At 32.5% G+C, this 18,200-nt stretch overlaps 1 long non-coding RNA gene across 1 annotated transcript; it reads right to left on the reverse strand.

The window, feature by feature from the left end:
• Positions 1-9,848: 9,848 nt before the first annotated feature.
• Positions 9,849-14,492, reverse strand: LOC128172370 (uncharacterized). Its single transcript, XR_008242252.1, has 3 exons — positions 13,906-14,492; positions 13,631-13,809; positions 9,849-10,110 (listed from the first exon to the last, which is right to left on the reverse strand). It is a non-coding gene; the product is annotated as an uncharacterized LOC128172370 (long non-coding RNA).
• Positions 14,493-18,200: the final 3,708 nt, after the last annotated feature.

The following is an 18,200-nucleotide window of genomic DNA, read 5'->3' on the forward strand; positions in this document are numbered from 1 at the left end:
AGCAGTGTATAAAAACTATATAATAAGTAAATATTATGTGAAAACGTTTCACAGGATGTGATTTCCTTGACATAAATATGACCTCAATTTCTTATTTAAAGAAGTTTTCTTTATGTGTTCATGCCGAAATAATATTTATCACATGAAAATGAGTTGTCCGGATATACCCTACGAATAAAATGTTAGGAGAGTTATTCCTACACAGTACACAACAAATATTTATAAACGCTAAGTAACAAGAAACATTAATATCCAATATTTAGATGAGAAGTCTGACAGTTTGCGTTGTTCGTATCCCTTTTAAGTTCATTAACTTATGCAACTTAGAAATATTGTCATTTAATTTGATTTGGTACCTCTTGCAGTCACTTTAAAGTGTTTATTGCAGAAAAGTTATTTAATAATGATTATGTTTAATTTGAACAGTTCTTGTCGTATGATAATTTGAGTTTTATTCCACTGCTCATAATTTATTCCGCTGATACACTACTGCTCATCAACATTTTTACAAATACATGGTATTTAACTCCGCAATTCAAAATATCAATCGTTTGGGTTTGAATTATTTATAATTCAGATTGCCGAAGTAAAAATAACTTGATAGCTCTTTTTGTTTTACTTTTTACGGAGATTTATGCAAGATATGTACATAGTAGAACTATGAACTAAATATTGCATGCAATATGTTATTATCATTTTCATTACCTATAATTCCGTTCTTAGCATATACTAAAGGAAACCCCATCTTAATATAAATCCGAGAAATATAAAGCTTATACATCGATAAACATAAAAAAAACCTGTAAAATGTGATTATTCATTTACAAAAAGCTTCTATCAGTATAGCTTGTATTTGTGTTTCAAAATACATTTTCTCTAAATCCTTGTCGATAACATCGTCCATTAATAATCTAATAAATAGAGGTGGAATATATATGTAGGTGTATCTATCTCTAAGACATAAGTGATGTTCATGATTTTGTTCTGCTATAGTCCAAATACGAATATCACAAAACTCCACAAATACAAGCAGCATTGTCACTGATTATTGGTTTTTGTTTCTAAAAAAAGCATTAGCAATCAAAGAACTCTTTACGTATTTGTTTTAGATGTTTTATATTTCCTCATGTGGAGTTTCCTCTTCTGCTTTTTTTAGAGCTGTATAAGTCTCTTCTGTATCCCTCACATGCAATTCGTCGTAGTGATGAACCACTCCATGACTGCTTAGTTTAATGTCTTTGTCGTTGACGTCACGTTTCCCGTTCTGGTTGAAACGTTTCTTTTTTATTTTGAAGAAAACAAATATTGCAGCCATCATCAATACCAGTCCAATTACGGAAAACAAGATGGAGAATACGACAGTCAAACTCGTTTGGGCAGCTTTATCTTCTAAAATTTAACAAAAAAGTATGGAATATTAAACATAGATAATAGGTGATGGTATACAGTAAATTGTACAACAAATTAGATAGCATGTATTGAATGAAAAGCTAATAGGAAAAGACATCTATATCTTTAAAGAAGTGTTCATTCTATAGTTTTCGAATAGTCAAAAAACTACAAAGAGAAAACTTTGTTTTAGGGGAGAAAAGACATTTCACAAAAAAAGAATATTTGGTTTCTTTTTCTGTACTTGTTTATAATTCTTAATCCGATTTTTATTTAACATTCTGGGTAGTGGTTAACATAAAGTATAGAGCTTATTTCTATTCCATTCTCTATATCGATGTATATGTCTTAAGTCTATAGCAAAAGTTGTTATCGAATATGAACGACTGAGGGTATTTATTGTTACATAGTTAAATTATTGTTACATAGTTAAACTTGTTAAAAACCTCTTTGAATTAATTCATTTCGTTTATTCCTATCCCCATCCACGTATATCCATGGGGGATGGGTAAATTTACGTGGTTGAACAATATTCCTCCCATTACTAGCGAAATCACACCACAAACGTGTTAAACTTTAGCAATATAGCAATATAGTTTTATAAATTCTATTTATCCAGTGACATACATTACGCATTTCGACAATTAATGTATGCAAATTTATGTTTCATATTGAAAATGAAACGTAGCTAAGATCTGACGATTTATAGTCAACTATATGAGAAAATTCGAGTTAACATGGCGTAATTTTAACCCAAATATTTTTAAAATAGTAAGGTATCTTCAGCGATGTACATGAACGAATTCACGATTAATCATGTTGATGATATTCCTCAAAGTTTCCTCTGAGTTATGAACTTGTTCTTCTCTAAGTAAATCTTTAAATATAGTTCAAAATTCGGCTCAGACGGCTGCTTGTTTCGATTAAATTAGGGTGAACTTAATCTTCTGCCTACGTAAGATTTTCACTTTGGACATCCTTCCAACTCACCATTTCTCAAAAACGTTTGCTTCTTACCTTTACAGGGCCTCATCCAACAAAATATCAAGTTGTTGATTTAAAACGTTTATTCTAATCGTTTTGATGAAAAAAGTGCCACTTCCATATCAGTTAGTTTTGTTACAAGTAATAACATTGTCCTGATCTTCAACTAGACATTTAGGTATATAGACGACGTATTTTAAATCAAGAATTGTTACTTCCATTCTGACGTCGACTTGATATATCCAAATGAACTTGAAGTAAAATATACCTAATTTATCTGTTCTATATTTAGATAATTAACTTTAAAGTAACAATAATGACAACTTAACACCAGTGATGATGAACATGATGACTTCATTTCTTATAACATCAACTTTTCTTATGTAGCAATACACAATCAACACCTGTATATTGAGTTTTTGTATCATAGTTTGTTCGCAAAGGCAAGCTCTATGTATGGACAATTTCAAAAACGAGGCAAGGTATTGACAGACAAGTTAGTAAAAAAGTATTATCCTTCAAATGTTCTCATCGTTTCTGAGATCTCGGTATCATTTATGATAAGCAAGGTACACTGTACATGTATTTCAAATGGAATTTAGTCCTTTTTGTTTGATATTGAACTGCATGTTCTTGTCTTTTATTTTGTATATGCTTTTCTTTAATGCTTTGTTTTCTTGCATTTAGATAAATTATTTCAACTATAATAAAATAGATCTTTGGTAATAGAAAAAAAAAGAAATCATTGAGAAAAAATACCTTCATCCCTCTTTTGATAGGTTTGCATGGTGTATACTGCTTTGCGAAGTAATGACCTTTGTAGCTTATCATCCCCTCATCTATGCTCTGACACTGTCCAGGCATCATATACCTCTGGAAATTTCTCCGAGTCATCTCTATCAATGGGCGTATCTTGTGAAGCCTGTAAGACATTTAATGCCAAATATGTTTTGTTGAACAAAATCATATTTTTGTAAAACAAATTTTGAATTATAGATAGCAACTCTCATGGATTTTAAAATCTCGCTTCTATTTTTCAGACAGTTTTGAATTATAGGAAATTATAACAAAAAATTGCTGATCGCAATTTTATATTCTCGCGATTTGATACAAAACACCTGAATCGCGGAATTAAGTACTCGCGTTATATAAGGAATTTACAGTAACTGGCGTTACTCAATTTGTACTTACACAAAACTGCATTTACGAAACTTTATTTTTCAAAAACTAATGTTTCAACACTAAAATGATGACATTTTTACATTTTTGACACTGGTGATAATGCACTTTTATGATAACTGCATTCTACAATATGTTACTTTTATTTACCAGTCATACTCAGGAGATCCAACAGGGCCTTGAGTTGTATTGTCATTCAAGTGTAGATACTCTGTCAATCTCCGGAAACGGCTCGTACTCATAGTGTCTTTGAATCCTTGGTTTCCTATAACATAGATATATACAGATTTAGATCATAATAAATGATCTCAAACAAAAGAGTATTATAATAACTATAACCATGCAATAATGAATAGCATAGAAAATAAAATGAATCAATTAGAATAACCGACTTAGTTCATACATTTTAGATATAACCTACATGTAGCTGGTTTTTCTTTTTATTTGGAGGAGGGTGTTTCTTACATAATATAAATAGGCCTAATAAAATTAATTATAACACCAAAAGATGTATTCATACTGTTAATATTGATAAAATCCATATTCTTTTCTTATAATAGTATCTTGTGTTATTGTGTTACAAAAAAAATCACATGAGAAGTAATTTGTTCAACACGCACCTGCTACTCTGCAGTTTAGAACATATCATCATATGCATACTATGCATGCGTGTTAACTGACACTAGTAATTAGCCTACTCGAATTCATCATGAATTTTGCTACATTAGTTCTCATGATTTATACTGTACCTAAGAACTTGTTTTGTGACCAGTACATATCTACACTTGGAAGCTGGTTGGTGCCCATAAGGATGTGCAGGCCAAAATACGCCTTGATTTCCTGAGGAGAAGTGTCAATCCAATCCGCGTCACGGTGACCTCTTTTCTCGAATTCCTGAGCAGCGTACCTGTTGGTTTCATTGGACACTCTCTCAAAGAAAACCTCTGATACCATCAAAAAGAAGTAGCTCAAAATGTTGTTATTCGGCGTCAAATCGTGACTGGGACCGGTTTCCTCTGAGAACGGTGCGACCGACACGGGATGCAATTCGCTGGACCAAAAACCGGGACCCTCTGAATCGCTGATCTGACTAGAGAAAGTCTCTAAGGACGACTGGGAGTTCGGATCATCATCCTCATCCGTATCAGATGAAAAAGAATCTAAAGAATCATCAATGTTAATGTCTGAACCCGCAGAACTGCTGTACAAATCGTCGTCGGATGAATCACTGTCACTTTCGCCGTCACGGGAAGCCATGTTAATTTTCCGCGCTGTTTACATTGTTGCTATACAACTAACATGTGACGTGAATTTTTATTTTTAGAAACTGGAACCTTGTTGAACCTGTCGGGAATCTGTATTATTTTTTTTTCAATTATTTGTAGCCTAGTCTTTCTTTTTTATAACGCCTTGTCCAAGCTAATAGAACGTCAAAATGGCTTGCTTCTTTCTATATCCAATTGCTTTAATTTTCTTTTGAACACGCTTTTTAGATCATCTATTTTCCACGATCAGAACAACCGATTTTCATTCGCGGATATCTTTTTTATTTTTAATCATACAATATCATGTCCGATACGAAAATTGCAGTAGAAATCTTAATTGTTTTATATATGGTAATTTCAACTAGAAAATTTGCTCAGAAAATTAAGTTTGGTTAATTATAAATCAGCCAAAATTCTTATATTTCATGACGTTTGACTGCTTTTCTGCAATACGTGCATATTTCAATCATATTTTTTGATATTTAGAAAATTTCTGTTAGAAAAAAATTCCCTTTTTTCTCTTGTGTTCAAATATATCATTTTTTTCATTGTACTCCATGTCTTTACATCATATCAGCAGTTTTCTCTCAGCGCGCATAAAAATGCGTCAAAAGGCGCACTTGGCCGTTAAGGGGTTAAGGTAAATGAATGGAAATAAAACTGAGTAAAATGTTATATAAATACTAAACCAAAGCTTCAAGTTTTATAAGAACAACTTATGCAAGCAGAATGTGTGCGCATGTGGAAGCATTTGCCGGATGCCTCATATGGACACAACAGTGATTGGCCGAAGCAGATCACAAAAAAACCCAGTTTTTGAAATACGCCCTGTGCACATGTAAGGACAAAACTAACAAAATAGATTGAACACATTTACATTTTCAAAAATGTCAGTAGGATATCATTTTTTCCAAAACAGCTACCTACGTTTTACGAAACTTTCACCAGAAGCCGTATGCTCTTGTTCAGTTACAGTTGCATATGTCATTTATAAGGTTTATGCTAAAATATTTATTTTATGTAAAATGACTAACATGAAAAAAGTCAACTTTTGAATTGCTTTCCATGTCTCCTCGAAGTTAGGAAGAAAAAAACCCAAGAATAGTTTATGCACATCTTAATATATATATATATGACTTCCCTCCTACAAAGTTCAGTCGTTCAAACCATTGCCGTATCTAAAATCTCGTGAGGACAATGTTGCTTATCTCACATTTACTTGATTTTAATAATTTACAACTGGATATGAAAAGGCTTATAAAAATCATTTTACGTAAAATAAAATGTGTCTATTTTTAAAGGGAATAAGACGTATTTGTCCCAACTGAATTTTAAAGAGATATCCATTTTAAGGACAAATTTGAAGGTAGTATCAATCATTGAATTATAATGAGAGAAATAAATTTACAAATACCTAGTATTTTTCTACATTACTATTAAGGGAAACCTAGTGTAATTTATATGATCTGACAGAATGTATTACACAACCCATTTTTTAAATTCTCATATATAGAAGAATGGATAGCCTGGTAACGCGGCTTTAAGTCACTTCAAATCCGCATGAACCACAAAACATTATTGTTCTGTTGAAGTGCATGACTATCTTCCTCCCGAAGACTAGCAATGGTCTTTAAGTTATATTTAATTTATTTTGCAATATTGAAAAATATCGATACAACAAAACCATATCAATACAATCTGTAATGCATTTCGTTTTTGAAAAACAGTATTAAACAGTATTACATTTACCACATAGCTGCAAATTATTCATTCAACTTTCTTTTTTTAATTTGATCAAAGAAAGTTAGAAGCAGTATACCAAAAAAAAAGTAAGGAAAAAAATCATTACTTTGTGAAGCTATTGTGAGGTTAATTTAGTTTTTGATATATATTTTTATTTAAAAGAAAAACCAATAATATAACTAGAATTGTCAAGACAATACGAAAAAGACTTAAAAAGTGTATTTTTTCAGAGTTTCCGTTTTTAAAATTAAGTTTTAAAAGTCTTGTTTTCCAGGATACTTATTTTATCAATTTAGATGACACCAATCCATTTGTTCTGGATTTTTTTATGAAAATAAAAATAGATAAGAAAGGGGAGGCTAGTTTGAGCAAAGGAAACCATAAAGGAACTGTTTAGGTAGGATTTAGTGGAAACCGAATATTACATATCTAAATGTGTTTATTGGTATATATTATGATACGATGACGTTTTAGAAAATATAACCAGTAAGATTAAATGTAATTTGTGGGGATTGATTTCATTGTAATAATCAATGTAATGATCTAGAGGATAGGTTATGCAATATTAACTGAAGTCATTGAAAAAAATGATAATTCACTAGATCAAGATACCATTCTAGACCATGAAACTGTTTTAGTTGAAAAATTTAAACTTAGAAAGACAAGTAACGACAATAAACGATAACACTACCTTTTTATCCCAGTGCCTGCAGTGGTTCGAGGTTGTGGATTATTTAAAAAATATTTTGTAGTTAGTAACAATTTTTTTTCTACAGTGAAAGTGTGTTAACACATCAGCATATTAGTAAAGAATGAAATTATCCATGAAATGAAACAAATGTTTACCTAGGAGTTTTGGAACGTAAATGTGTTTTCTATTCTGGCAGACAGCTTTATATTCGAGTCGAAGTTAAGCCAAATTCCTTGAAAGACACATACCTATCAATTCCTATTATTTTGTTTTATTAACTCCTGCGTTTCACAAGCAGTAAAAGACTTATGGTAATATTTACACATATACTACTCCATACAAAAATTTTCAAAACCACTACATACACACTTATTAAATTCTCTGGAACTTTATGATGTACTTATTATTGATATTTTGAGTGATAAGGAAGTTAAATAATGCAGAACCAACATTGTTATCGGATATAGATTTTGACAGTGTTTAGAATATGGGTTTTAAGTTATTTGAAAAAAAGGGGAAAAAATTATATTCCGTTTCACAAAATGTGAATATCTTTTGTTTTATATAGAACGCGTTCCAAAATCAAAACAGAAAATCTTTTTGTCTGTTTTGCACGTTTTACCTCATAAAAGCACAAATATAAGCCAATCAAGACAATTTAAGCTTTATTTTCCGCATAACACTTAGAGGACACACGTAACAAGAAACTCTTCAGAGAAATTTACCCCCAAAAACTAACCAAGCATCTCTCTACTTTGGATTCAAAATTTAAACAGGGTGTTAGTAGAATATACAAGTAAAAGACAATTTCTGTAGCAATTATTGGTGAAAATAAAGCTGTGTGGCATATCCTAAAAATATACAGTATATTTTTTAAATGCTAGATACAATAAAATTGTTATTTTTCTACAGAGTAAATTTACCCCCAAATACAATGCAGTTTTTGTACATGTAAGTCTTAGTGAAATTCGACAATGGAATATCTGCTACTCTGTTCGGGTAAATTTATCCCCAAGATAAAACATCGTCTTTACAAACTTGCAGTCTTAAAATCTATACAGGTATAACTGTTGCAAGTATTTGGGGGTATATTACCCAAAATACTAAATGACATTTTTAGAAAGTCGAACCCTAACAAATAAACAGAAAATGACTGTGTTACAATTCTTTGGGGGTTAATTTCCTCCAACACAAGATGACATCTATACAAAGTCGAAGCCATAAAAATATACAAAACTAAACAGAAAAAGCTGTGTTGCTATTCTTTGGGGTAAATTTCCTCCAACGCAAGATGACATCTTTACAGATTCAAAGCCATATAATTAAACATAGTATGACTGCGTGTGTTGCAATATTTGGGGGTAAATTTCCTCCAAAACAAAATGACATCTTTACAAAGTCAAAGACCTAATAAGAAACAAAAAAAGTCGAACCCTAACAAATAAACAGAAAATGACTGTGTTACAATTCTTTGAGGGTAAATTTCCCCCAACACAAGACAACATTTTGACAATCTCGAAGCCTTACCCCCAAAAAATGACTCTGTTACAATTCTTTGGGTGTAAATTTCCCCCCAACAGAAGAAAATATCTGAACAATCTCAAAGCCATACAAATAAACAAAAAATGACGTTGTTGCAATTTTCGGGGGTACATTTCCTCCAACTCAAGATGACATCTATACAAAGTCGAAACCATAAAAATATACAAAACTATTCAGAAAAAGCTGTGTTGCTATTCTTTGGGATAAATTTCCTCCAACACAAGATGACATCTTTACAGAGTCGAAGCCATAAAAATATACAGAGATAAGCTGTGCTGCTATTCTTTAGGGTAAATTTCCCCCAACGCAAGATGACATCTTTACAGAGTCAAAGCCATATAATTAAACATAATATGACTGCGTGTGTTGCAATATTTGGGGGTAAATTTCCTCCAAAACAAAATGACATCTTTACAAAGTCAAAGACCTAATAAGAAACAAAAAATGTCTGTGTTTCAATTCTTTGGGGGTAAATTTCCTCCAAACACAAAATGACATCTTTACAAAGTCAAAGCCATAGAAATAAACAAAAAAATTACTCTGCTGCAATTCATTGGGGGGTAAATTTTCCCCCAACACAAGATGCCATCTTTACAGAGTCGAACCCCCCCCCCCCCCCAATAAAAATTCAGAAAATGACTGTGTTGCAATTCTTTTTTCTTTTTTAGTGGGGGGGGGGGGGGGGAAATCCCTCCAACACAAGACGACGTTTTTACAAATCGAAGTCTTAGAAATAAACAGAAAATAACTGTGTTGCATTGTTGGGGGATTAATTTACCCCCCAACACAAGACGTCATTTTTACAAAGTTAAAACCTTATAAACTATATACAGATCATGATTGTTTTGCAGTTTTATGGGGTAAATTTACCCCAACACAAGACATCGTAATTTTTAACTTTAATGTATATAATACGCATCCATGTACATCTTTTAGAATTTTTGGGTATATTCACTCTCAACTCTCGACACATAGTTTAAACAATACAAGAAATGTATTATTGACTAAATAAAATGATATTCATAACATCAGTTAAACTAGATGTACGTTGACGATGTTATGTAACAATTCACAATCAAGATCAAAATATTATTTAGTAAATGAAGATAAAGTTGCAAACAAATGAGACCTGATTAAAAAATATCCACTGGAAAACTAAAACAATTCAATGAAACTATTTTAATAAAGAAATCATTCTAGAATGATAGACATATATGTTTTATTATTAATTGAAGTAGTTATGCTTATCATGAACTTGAGTATCATTTTCTGTCCGCTTTCTCAGTGTATTAGGTTTTGGACTTTAGTCTTCAGTTTCTAGAAAAGGAAAGACAAACATGAAATTAATCACCTTAAGTTGCTTTTGACAACTAAGTGGGGTAATGTCATATAATCGTTTCAAATTGTGTAACGTTCATTAGTAGGGAGGCGTATCGGGGCCTACACTTGTTGTTTTTCAACTTATAAATTGTCTTTCTTTTTATTGTATTGTCAACACATAAAGTATTGTGACCTCCTATTTATAAATGCAAATGAATTGAATTGTATCATGTAATTTCTATATAATTTAAATCACCTTATTGAATTTTACCAGTTTTATTGCTACCTGCTTTTTCAACTTTAAAAGACATTAAGATAGAAAATTAGACAAAGAACAATAAAATAAATGCTTTATAGCCATGTTGATATCAATATGCTTTCATTTTTAGGGAACGCATTGCGAAAATATTATCGAAAGAACTTTGCAGGCGCAGGAGTTCTGAAAGTGACGTCACTGAATTCTGAATATAGCTGTAACGACACATGTAGAATGACATTGACACTTTGATATAAATCAGAAACAAAGTGCAGAAATTACTTTATAATGATTGAAATTAGCATAAGTATTTTTAATCGTAGTTAGAGGACTGCTGCATAAACTTTATTTAAGCAGTTCTTTATGATCTTCTATGCATGTTTGGGTTATTCTGCAATAAACACGTGATATGAGTTTTGAGACAGATACCTGTGATTGAACATTAAAACTACATGGGCCTCTTTACTTACACGTATTATATTAACCACCTCATCGATGGGAAACGGTTGTAACAACTTGATTATTCAATCATGGTCATAATTTGGGGGTAGGACTGTTCATGTCTACCACCCCTATATACGATTACAAATGCAGATATTTGGATGTTTGACATTAAAAGAAATGTCTGAATTTTAGAGTTTAAAGGGGCATAGTCACGATTTTGGTCAAAATTTTTTTTTTTTCGATTTTAACGTTTACAATGCTTCAGCGAGGCATTTGTAATAGGCAACCAAAATTTGAGCGTCATTTGTTGAGTTATAAGCGAGTTACAGAGTTTATAATTCTTCGCTATGTAAACAAAGCGTTTGTTTACATTTTGAATGTTGAAGTGAAAATTCCAGTTTTAGACTCAACTGAAAGTGTTAATCGCTAGGAACTGTTTATATATGCTTAAGATGAATAAGCTTAAAAAATGCCCCTCAGCTTAAAAAAGATTTGTTACTGGTATATTTAACCTATGTAAACAAAAAAAGGACACGAGCCTTGTTTACATGACGAAGAATTGTATGCTCTGTATCTTGCTTAAAACTCATCGACTGGCACCCAAATTTAATTTGATAAAGAAGAAATACGTCTTTAAAGCATTGTAAATAATAAAAAGACAGAAAAAATAAAATTTGACCAAAATCGTGACCATGCCCCTTTAAATTCCTTCATTGTGGATTGAATTTCATGGAGCCAATATTTGTTATTTACTATTTTTTAAAAATAGGTTAATGGTAACATTTCGTGGAATTAATTATATTATAAATAATGAATATAATAATACTATTATTCATAAATGGTTGTGGATTTAAATTCATGGTTGACGAAAATTAGCATTAACGAAATCCATGAAAATTGAGCATACACGAATTCCAATGATTCCACAAATGTCAGTCTACAGCTAGATTCAGAGGTGACACACCATCAGCACTCCCGCCCCCGCGAAATTTTATTCGATAACATCATTTTTTACCATATGTTTCCAAGAAATGAAAACACATTTATGTTAATATGCTTAATATTATACACATACATTTACATTGTTCTATGTCAACATTTCTTTCTCGATATATCTAAAACTCATTATTTTTAACTCCTTATTTTGTTAAATCGATATAGCAAGAATACAGATCAATTACAATAAGATGATTTAAATTATGTTAGCTCATCTCAATACAATGGAAAATATTTGCATAATTAAAATGACATAATAGTTTATATGTTGATAAGACGATAAAAAGTATGACAATGTACATAAGTTATAACACAACAAGTGTAGGCCCCGATACGCTTCCGTACATAAGCTGCAATGACATACATGTACATGTAAAATATTCCCGTCAAATGACAAATGACCTCTTTTTTTGCGGGGTGGGGGGGGGGGGTCACTGTAAATATAAATCGTGTACTGCCTATAAGAATATCGTTATTTCAAAATATATGTATAAAGGCACGGATTTGTGGATTTGAATTTCCAATACTCCTGTCAATAGAAACTGCAATTCTAATAAATCATGCGCGACCCGCCATGACTGCTTTAAACTTGCTCGTGTATTTTTATATTGATTTATGAAGGGTTAATTTGAGTATGAACATCATCCCGATAGGTGCATCATATCTAAAGAATTTTAACTTAGCTTTCAAATCCCTCAATAAAAAAAATGCACCAGTATGAATCCAAATACATCCTATTCTTTAGTTTTCCTAAAAACGTACACATTCTCATATATATCATCTGGTGATGCACGAACCGCGAGGGTTTAATATTAGTTATCGGACAGCGTACATCTGTAATAATTTTGTTACCGATGACAGATATTACAACAATTAATAAACTCATATGTGTTTCTGAGTGTGTGTACTACATGTATAAGATTCCCCGATTTTTCAATACTAAAAAAAAAAGTATGTTGTATACGTTGAAAAAGTATACAATCTAGGGATTTACTTACAGAGGCCTTCTATTAAAGTTATGTGTTTGACAATTTTTTTTTCTATTGTTTTGTTTTATCTATTTCATCTACGGTTTTTAGAAAAATCAACATGTAGGTTGGATTTCAATAAAGTTCAAATGACTTATCTTTGTTATCGCCTTATTTGCCCGTACGGCATGATTGACACAATATACCAAAACGTCCTCGTTATCCACTACATAGGCCTATATGATCAACGAGGTGTTCCGAAAACATGCATAGATATAGGATAAGTCTTGAGAAACAATAAAATCCGCGAAAACATTTCTCAAGTTCGAATTTCTTCTATAATCAAAATGAGCTTGTGCCATTAGCACGTTCACAGGACGCACAGTTCTTAACCGTGGTATGTTCATGAGTTTGAGAAGACGGGGCTATAATTTTGTCATTTTCGCAAGCACCTATTTAATTTTTGTAGAATCCTGTCTGAAGAATGAGTAGAACAATTAGTCTTTTTCATATTTTGATTAAATTTTAGGTACAGTGCATCTCTTGCGCGGATCTGGAAGCCCCACCCCCTCCACCCGTTCCGGGACCAGCACTGAAAAAAGAATTTAACTTTTTAACATGACCCCCCCCCCCCCCCACCCGTCATTTACCTTCACAAAGAATTGGTTATTTATAAGTGCGTTATTTATGGTAGAGTAATACAAATATTTAAGATTATACTCCTTAATTAAGCGTTTTCGATATCCTCCTCTATATTCACCATTTTAGAGTACGTGAAGAGTATACAATGTCTTTTCGATTATGAGTTCATTGAAGAACAATGCACAAAATGAACTATTTATCATATACTTACCATTTATGTGTACAAACATGCCATGATCTTGTTATAAAGATTATCCCATGCGAATCGGCTGACCGCATTTTGAGGCATTAAGATATACTAGTACCACATTTGTGCAGCTAGGGTTTCCTAAAGTTGAACCAAAGAAAGTCCGAGCGTATACCCCGAATATTCCAGCAAAGTTCGTCATTCTTAAATAAAAATAAATATTTTATCAAATACGTAATGGTATTATGTAAAATGGCATACAGTATGACTGTTGTTGATTAGTATCATGGTAGACTTACTTGTACTATTCTGGATATGGCGCAATTGTATATTGATAAAAAGATGAATCGACATTACAGTTGATGCTCTTGATCATGGGGGACCGATATCAATTCCGCCAGAAATAAAGCTGACAAAACAATGCAAAAGGAGTCTTCATAAATTTGCCGTCGCGTTTTATCTCTTTGTCTCATTGTCGGGGATTTCAAAGTGACGAGTAGGAATTAAACACAATTTATGGCCAGCAATGTCGGTGCTGGCACTGACCGCTATGTTCAGAGATCCCTTGGGTGTCATAGCAATTTATCGGTCAGATGAATGCCTGTCTGTGGTTTTTCCGTTAATCGTGTTTTCAAACGTGCTGTTCAATTTGAAAAGAAGAATTCCACAGATGAAAGCCGCGCTCGATCAGCAAGTAACACCTGAAGTATCGGACTTTGCACATAGAATCGAAGTTCAAACACGCTTATAGTCTGATGATATGACTAATTTGTTATAAACATATATCTCTATCTCAATAAGCCAGAACATGATGGATACGTGAAACATAGCAGTTATTATACAATCTCGATTATTAATTTAATAAATGTTTATAATACATGTACGAAAAAACATGTTTATTAATGTCTGACACAATTGTCAATAGCATTCCCTAAACTTGTACTTGAGCAGTAAATGAATTAAACAGAAATATGTGAAACAGGAAGACGGTTGCAAATATACGGGTTTTTTCATTCATCCAACACAGTTGTTCTTAGATATCGTTTGATATGTCCTAGGTGTATTTTAAAATTTGACATAGCAATCACAGTGATAGCTGCATGTTTTAATAAACTTCTAAAATATGAAGTTCATTTTGATATTATTGCAAAATAGAAAAAAGTAGGTTGCAACGTTGACAATTATAATTATTAGTTATTATTTAAATCAGTTGTAACCGGTAGATAATATCGATTTACAGATATGATTTAATCGTAACTTGTCTGTTCTAGCCTAAATAAAAACAGTCTCCAGCAGTAACAACATAGAACGTGCGTCTATGCTTAATAGAAAAGGTCACATAAGAAACAAGAAATAACTCAGACTAAATGCGAGAAGCTATATTATAATAATGGAATGTTTTGCTATTTTTTGTCTCGTTGAAGCTTTATTTCGATTCGAAGTAGTTTAAAATTTTGATATTCTATCGATTGTTTGTTAAATAAAGGTCTCAATAGTTAGATATGACAAAAAGTGGTAAAAGTGTATCTGCTTAAAAGATGGAACAAGCAATCGTCGTCCCATTGAACTTGATGTGACTTGTTGAATGTGTGCGCTACATCATCCGCCACTAGAACAGATGCATCCTATTCGGATAAATTTTGAAAAAGGTTTACCTTTTTACTATGGTTTACATGTAAACCCTGTTAACGGTATTATGTCACATAGCTTTCGATTCTCAGAAACATTAACCCCCCCAACCCCCCAACCCCCCCCCCCCCCCCAAAAAAAAAGGTGGCTCAACATATTCGATAAGACGTGGTCAAAACACGGATACTGTCACAGGCATGAAGTGTTATGTAAATATTTAGACGCATATACACAGGGGATAACTGATTTTTAATATACCTCTCTGAATTTTGTGTGTGTGAGAGAGAGAGAGAGAGAGAGAGAGAGAGAGAGAGAGAGAGAGAGAAGTTTACAGATCTGTATCATGTTGGAGATTTTCCTTGGGAACTTTAAAATTTTCTGGCACACTTGCATTTCAAAAGTAAATAATGTTTTAAAGTATATCATTCATAGTACTACTCTTTTACCTCAATAGTTAATATAGTCTCGGGATATTCAAGAAAATTGACAGTATTGCCAGAATTTCATTCATACCGAGGAAAAAAAAATTGCTGTCACATTCCAGTAGAATATGGGATGCATATATCTCTAGAAAAACTTTTTGGTGATGTCCAAAATCATATTCATATTCATAGTTCTATTCACAAAGTTTATGTTTCTTTCGGACTAATTACCGAGTTTATTTCCAATGTATGATATGGCACCGGAACGTTCAGTATTCTCTTATTCTCAAATTTCAAATTTCTTACAACCATATATTTATCTTAGATTTATTAGTTTTATGAAAACGCTATCATGAGATCTTATGACATATTTTGTTTCAGGCTGATAAATGTATATTCATTGTCGTAATTCTCTGTACACACTGCACATGCAGGCCAAAATTACACAAAATCAACAACACTGTCTATCAGGGTATATGTTTCTCATATTGTTCCCCTGACATATCTTGATTTATGCATAGTAACTACATTTTGTCATATTGCAAGCGTTTATTCATAATTCTACTACAGTTATTGCCGAGATCAAAGAGATGCCGCGGACATTATTCTCCAATATACCATGAACATCATCAGTAAATTATCAGATCAGAAATACCTATTTGTCTCGCACTGATCATGAAAGTACAAATTCAAACCGTAATTTTTTTTAAAACCATGTCAATTTCACGTGTTAGTTCCAGTCAAAAGGATGTGTATTGCCTCAAATGTTTATTTTTAAGAGATCAATGCGGCTGTTCCTAGGACCTCCGTAACACATTTTCACTGCATGTTTTTACATAAAATATATCACCTGTAGTAGTAATAATCGTATTAAATTGCCCTTAAAATATTAGGAACATGATTCAAAGATATTTTAAAAATAAGTGAAGAGTATTAAAAATCCAAAGAAAACGTCTGTCGTCTGCATGTGATTCCTTTGATCAATACACATGTAAACATTACTAACAAAACCGTTGGGGTTACACGGAACAGCCGTCAAAATGACCTAGATCGTCTCTCTATAGGTTGCACAACACTATTAATTTTTACTATATATTCTTACCAAAATTACGCAACTTTAGATACGGGTAGCAAGTTTAAAACAAACTTCTGGGTAAATTCCTCTTTACAACTTTTAAAACAATTGTTCCTAACCAATTTAGTAGCAAAAAACACACAGCCATCCACAAAGGCACGAGAGTTTGTTTACATCAAAGTTACACATGTGCTTGAAAATCATGTCCGAGCCCTTTCACACCCCTGCCTAAACAACTGGCATCAAAAATTCAAGTGACCTCGTATTTTTACAAAGGTGGGAAAATCAGGCATTTTACATGTTGTTTTTTATCTCATAAAAAAGTACAGTCCCTGTCGCTGGCGGAAAACTCCTAAAAACGAAGGGGAAATCGGGAATTATTTTCACTCAGTCATGTTTTGACGTGAACCTTCGAAAAAATAGTGTTGTGATACCTGCAGAAGAAACGATCTGTAGAAATACTGGGCTGTTAGTAGAATAGAAATAAAGTTCTTGTTATCGTGAATGTTGCAGGATAACCTCCTCGGTCTCGAAATGCTGTTTGAAATAGAAAAGCCTCGGCTAACGCCTCGGCTTTTATATTTCAAAACAACATTTCTCGACCTCGGAGGTTATTCTGCAACATTCACGAAAACTCGTACTTTATTTCTTAAACATGTTAAAAGGATAATCTGCACATAAATGTTATTGCACCATCAAAAATAACAGCCAGTCTCGCATTAGCTTTAATACTGACAGTGTGTCACCTATCTAGATTTGATTCGTTAACATAGCTCGAGTATTCGTACTGTGTAACGATTGCTCTTTTACACATTCGTGAAATATAATTTTTTTAGTTTTTGGTGTATATGTGAATAAACGTTGATGCATTAAGTTTTAAAAACATTTGAAAACAGATTTGTGTGAAGTCAATGTTATTTGATGTGCCCATCAGACTTTGAAGTCTTCAATTGTCATTTATAAGAAGAGCCAGGATGAAAAACCATTATCTGCATTGCAAATAAATTACGGCGGAGATGCAATATATTATTAGTCTCCTACCGGTTTCACCGGTTAACATCTTTTTCAAAACTATTATAATAGTTTTGAAAAAGATGTATGCTTCGAAGTTCGAAGCTTTCATAGAATAATTACAAACCGGTAGGGGACGTGTATTGCCTCTGCAATGCTCTCAGAATGCTGGTTTATTATATTACATTATTTAGGGGGGGGGGGGGCATCTGTAGTGGAACAGATGATGGACAAAATGGAGAGAGACAGACAGGCCGAAGCCAGACGGACCGACATTTAATTGCAGCTGCTATGAAATCATATCTCAGTTGACGCTAAGCAAATAAACATGTACATGTATCGTAAATTGCACCTGTAACGCTGGCTATTAAAATTGGTAGAAATACTCGTACAAAATTATGTTGCTTGTGCAAAGTTTACAAACGAGGATTGCCTCTAATGACATTATATTATTTGG

The sequence above is a fragment of the Crassostrea angulata genome, chromosome 2 (genome assembly GCF_025612915.1).
Source record: "Crassostrea angulata isolate pt1a10 chromosome 2, ASM2561291v2, whole genome shotgun sequence".
In the NCBI taxonomy this organism is placed as follows: Eukaryota; Metazoa; Mollusca; class Bivalvia; order Ostreida; family Ostreidae; genus Magallana; species Magallana angulata.